Source organism: Oryx dammah, unplaced genomic scaffold (assembly GCF_014754425.2).
Source record: "Oryx dammah isolate SB20612 unplaced genomic scaffold, SCBI_Odam_1.1 HiC_scaffold_17, whole genome shotgun sequence".
Classification (NCBI taxonomy): Eukaryota; Metazoa; Chordata; class Mammalia; order Artiodactyla; family Bovidae; genus Oryx; species Oryx dammah.
This window is the reverse complement of record NW_024070201.1, coordinates 56,336,291-56,341,921: the sequence shown is the minus strand read 5'-3', so window position 1 is coordinate 56,341,921 and position 5,631 is coordinate 56,336,291. Positions and strand designations below refer to the sequence as shown.

The following is a 5,631-nucleotide window of genomic DNA, read 5'->3' as shown; positions in this document are numbered from 1 at the left end:
AGTTGCTTTATTCATAGAAGTTCAAAACCTCAAGTGTCAATCAACAGGTGAATGAATAAACAAATTGTGGTTATACATGCCACAGAATACAATTTAGCAACCAAAAGAAACCATTGCTATATAAAATAACATGGATGAATCTCAAAAATATTATGCTAAGTGAAGGAAACTAGATACCAATAAGTATATATTGTCTGATTCTATTTGTATGCAATTCTAGAATAGGCAAAGTTTATTGTAACAGAAAGCAGGTCAGATTTTGTCTGTGGTTGGGGAGTGGGGATTGGTCACAAAAGGGCATAAAAGAAATTTTGGGGTTACAGGAAATATTTTATATTTTAATTGTGGTACGTTTACATGGGTATATGCATTTGTCAAAAATGCATTGTTTAAAAGAAGATGAATTTTATTGTATGTAAATTATCCTTCAGGGATGTTAGAACTAAAAAGAATTAAAATGAGTAGTAAATTGAATGGATGCAAGATAAACTTATTTGATTAGTTTGTTAGGGCTCCATGACAAAATCCCAAAGGTCAGGTGCTTAAACAACAGAAATTTATTTTCATGTGATTCTGGAGGCTAAAAGTCCAAGATCAAAGTGTCAGCATGGTTGGTTTGTCCTGGAGCCTTTCTCCTAGCCTTGTAGACGATCTTGTTTGTCCTTATGTCATCTTCCTTCTGTGTGTGTCTGTGTCCTAATCTTTTCTTCTCATAAAGATACTAAATCATATTAGATTAGAACCCACCTTAATAATCTCAGTTAACTTAGTCACCTCTTTAAAGGCCCTATTTCCAAATGCAGTCACATTCTGAGATACTGGGATTTAGGACTTTAAAATATGAATTTTGAGGTGATGTCATTCAGCCTATCATAGAGCCAAACATATTTTTTAATGTAATAAATTTATGGTGACTTAATATTGGTGAGGCTGAATTGGGATACTGCAGAACTGTCAAAAAGAGATTGATCAAATCTTCATGTCCACTCTGTGGATCCTGTGTATTTCAGTCGCTCAGTCCTGTCCGACTCTTTGCAACCCCAGGGGCTGTAGCCTGCCAGGCTCCTCTATCCATAGAATTCTCCAGGCAAGGATGCTGGAGTGGTTTGCCATTTCCTTCTCCAGGGGATCTTTCTGACCCGGGGACTAAACCCAGGTCTCCCACATTGCAAGCAAACTGTTTACCGTCTGAACCACCAGGAAAGCCTAGTGGCTTGTGGATCCTAGCTTAATTTTAAAAAGAAAAAAAAAAGTAAAGTAGGAAGGCTGGTGTAGGGGGAGAAAAGGGTGGGAACATAGTTGCTTGAATGGTAACTTTCAAACAAAATGATTACGTTATGGAAAAATTTGAGAGTTTAAGATCAGGCTTCCCACTATTATCCTACTGTAAGGGAAGCTTTGGAGGGCCCCCTTGCTGAGATATCAATTTCCCAAGTGTTTATGGCTGATACTACTGAAGTTATACCCCCTGGAAACTGTTTTTGTTTTTATTTCTATTGTCAGAAGGAGCCAAAAAAGTCTATACCTGTGTTTCATAGCATAAATAGAGCTCTTCGAAAAGGTGGTTCTTGTTCAAAAAAAAAAATATGAAGATTAAAAATCATTTCAGATGTCAAATGGGAAACAATGATTTGATTTTCTGTGACTACATTCCAGGAGGGAGGAGGGGATAGCATCTGAGGAAAAAAGCTGGGGTGAATAGGGGTTGACAGGATATAGGAAATCTCTCTTTTATTGATAGGCTCTTCATAAAGGGTAAGAATGATTTCACTCTCTTAGAAAAATAGTATGGGCTGAGCAATTACCTTTATAGCAAAGGTTAAACAATAGTGAACTCTACCTTTACAGTGGAATCATTAATAAAAATCCCTTCTGACCTCAGAAATATGTTATTTAAGGCCAATTAAGATTTCTCAGCCAGTGACACCAAACCTCTGGCACCTTTGAAAGAACATCAGCACACATGGATGAGAGGGAAGGTGTTCAGTGCTTCCCAACAGCTATTGGAAAGTAAAGAAGAAAAAAAAATCAGTCCATTTACAGACATGGCTAGGATACAAGAAACACTTTCATCGTTGTTCCCATCCTGGAGTCCCAAGACAGTTCTCTAAAAATCAAATTTGAATAATGACCATCTCAACTTCTAGCAGAGAAAGAATATAAGGAACTTCACCACTATAATCTGGGTTCACAGACACTGAGATTAGGAATATTATTTGGGAAACAGAGCTAGAGCAGGGAAGGGCTGACCTTTCCTTGGGAGTGCTGTGAAGCTGCCTTAGGGAGAGAGAGAACTGAGATGTACAGGATTCATATTAAAGAGCTGGTTGGAGGTGGCTGTATGAGAAGTGTGTGACACTGCATAAGACCCACCGAGTGTCCTTATTCAGTCACAGATGGGATGACCTTGCGTCCTGGTTTGCCTGGCACAGTTTCATTTACTCACTTGAGTGCTAGTGTAATTATTCATTTAACCCCCTTCATGTTCAATGCAGATGATAGATAATTATATAGTCACAACAGCACTAACAGACTTTTCCCAGACTCTGCAATGCAGGGTATAAGAGAAACGCAAAGAGCCAGGCCACACCTTCTAGAATATAACAAGCGACATGCAGGAAGCGAACCCTCCTTGCCTGTCTGGGTCAGGGACAATCGTTGCAACAACACTGGAGGCTGCGGAGTAGAGGACATCACCAGTGACCACAGAGGAGAGTTCCCTGACTTCCAGGGCGATCATGGAAGCCATCTGGACATTGGCCACAGGGAGTCAGAAGGCTTAGGAGTAGGGAGTGGGATGGGGACCTTAGCATTCCTCAGACTGTGAAAAAATGAAAGTGTCAGTCACTCAGTCGTGTCTGACTCTTTGTAACCCCATGGACTGTAGCCCACCAGGTTCCTCTGAACATGAGATTCTCCAGGCCAGAATACTGGAATGGGTTTCCATGCCCACTCCAGGGGATCTTCCCGACCCAGAGATAGAACCCAGGTCTCCTGCATTGTAGGCGAATTCTTTATGGTCTGAGCCACCAGGGAAGCTAATCCGTTTAAGGCCATTGCTTCTGGGGTTTTCATATTCTCAGAGCTGCTTTCATGAGCACACAACCAGGACCTTGCCCTCAAAAGAATCCTGCTTTGGGGGTTTAATGTTCTGCAGTCGCCATCTTGAAATTCTTAATAAAGTTATCTTTGATACTATATTTCATAAGTCAGGTCCAGTGAGAAAACAGAGTATGCTCCAAAGACATAAAGTCTCATCTCACATTCATTCTGCCTCATGCTGCCTTCTGTCTCCCCAGGGTGTGTTTTCAGTAGCCCACTCCCTTCCCCCCAAGTGCCAACCTGCTTGATCACCCCACCCCTGCTCTCTGCCTCTGCCAGGCACAGTGGGATCCGAGTGAGGTGAGCACGGCAAGATGGTAGCAGCCATCGGTCATGGGGCAGGCATTAGCTTAATGCGCATATCCTGGCGCCTAGGTTGCAATCCTTTAGACGTCAGTTGTGCACTGAGTCAGCTGCGATGGTGGGCCTGTGGGAAGGGGAGGTTGCCTTTCTCACCCCTAACCTGGGCTCTGTGCTTGGTGGCAGGAGGGGGGTGCCCTGCACCTGGTGGGCTGTTTGCCCACTTGACAAATTGTAGAGCAGAACCTCGGATGCCTATGAGGGCTGCACTCACCTGATGAGAATTCCCATGCCTGAGGGAGGGGAAGGTTAAATAGCAGGTAGAAATACCATGACAGATTGAGAAAGAGAACCAAAGTCAGAGAAAAGTGCTATATTCTAATACTTCAACACTTTCTCCCTGGTCCTTGGACAAGTGGCCCACTTTTTCCTTTTGCCCCAGGGCCCTCTAATTATAGAGTCGCCTCTGTGAGTTCCCCTTAAGAAGCTGAAGTAGTAAATGCCTTTCAGAGAAGAACCTGCATGCCTTGGCTGACAGACAGGTAGGGGCCTATGGTAGTCCTCTGACAGCACTCTGAGATGGACCCTGCCTCTGAATCCAGCCCCGTTTCTAGACCCGACCTTGTCTGTGTGCCTTGGAGATGCCTGTCGGCCTATACCCCAGCTCTGCATCCTCAGTGTGTCCCTGGCTCCAGCCTATTTCCAATTACTAGTGCCCACCATCGATCTGATTAGTTCAGTTGATTCACATCTATCTTGGAGTTTGAGAACCCAGAATTTTCACTCCTCCTCAGTCATTGTAAAACATGTTATATAACGGGAAGAACATGATATTTAGACTCACATGTCCTGGATTTAAGATCTTCCCTGGTGGCTCAGATGGTAAAGCGTCTGCCTATAATACAGGAGACCCAGGTTCAATCCCTGGGTTGGGAAGATCTCCTGGAGAAAGAAATGGCAACCCATTCCAGTATTCTTGCCTGGAAAATCCCATGGACAGAAGAGCCTGGTAGGCTACAGTCCATGGGGTCGCAAAGAGTCAGACACGACTGAGCAACTTCACTTTCACTTTGTTATTCACTAGATGTACAAACTTGGGTGATTTGTTTCACCTCCCTCAGCCTCAGTTTCCTTATCTGTAAAATGGGAATCTATATCCTGCTCTCCAGTTCCTTGATTGCCCAGGTGGGTGTGGCATCCAGAATTAGATTTTGATTTCCCAGTGAGTCAGGTCAGTATTTCTATAACTGTTTTACTGGAAGTCCCCAAAGTCCTCTATGTTCTTTAGGCCAGAAAGCTCATCCAGACTTCCTATACTTCCCAACAATTTTTAAAAAACTCCTAACCAGTCTCTTAGCTAATCTCCCATAGTTTAGTATCTAGAGTCTCTCTCTTTGTCTGTGTGCATGCTAAGTCACTTCAGTCATATCCGACTCTTTGCAACCCTAAGAACTATAGCACACCAGGCTCCTCTGTCCATGGGATTCTCCAGGCAAGAATACTGGAGTGGATTGCCATGCCCTCCTCCAGGAATCTTCCCTACCCAAGGATTGAACCCATGTCTCCTACGTCTTGTGCATTGGCAGGGAAGTTCTTTACCACTAGCACCATCTGGGAAGCCCCTCTCTTTGTGTACTTTTTTCAAATGACTTTGGAGAGTCAGTTGGGCACTGTATTGCTTTTGGTTTGGCCCCAAGATGTCTCTTTTTAGGCCACCATGCAGTTCCATGAATTGGAAGGAAGCAGTAGGCAAATTAAGTCCCCCACCAGCCCCAGAACCACCCCCCTCACTCCATCCCCTTTGCCTAGCTCAGAGTCCCAGACCCTGCCAGGAGTCAAGACCCTGGCCCTCTCCTTTGCACAAAGGGAGATTCAGCATACTTGCTGTGTCTTGCCTTTTGCATCCTTTGCCCAACATCCTTTTTACCTTTGGCCTGTGTGGGCTAAAGACATGATGTTTAATTACACAGTCAGAAAAAAATAATAATAATAATTACACAGTCAGCTAATCAATGTAAAAATAAAATTTGAAAAGAAGCATCGCTACACCAGAAGACATCACATTTCCAAGAAGCACCCTCTGCTAATGAACTCAGAGCTGGAGACAATGGAAGCATCTCACAGGCATCTCCCTCCTTCCCTGGGGAGGAGGCAGCAGCAGCCAGCAGGCTGGCCCCATGCTTTATAGGTGGGGAGCCACAGGCATTCAGATGCTAAGCGATGCTCCTG

General features: G+C 43.9%; 1 non-coding gene across 1 annotated transcript; it reads left to right on the top strand.

The window, feature by feature from the left end:
• The first annotated feature begins 4,266 nt into the window (after positions 1-4,266).
• TRNAY-AUA lies at positions 4,267-4,338 on the top strand. The gene has a single exon. It is a non-coding gene; the product is annotated as a tRNA-Tyr (tRNA).
• The last annotated feature ends 1,293 nt before the right edge of the window (positions 4,339-5,631 follow it).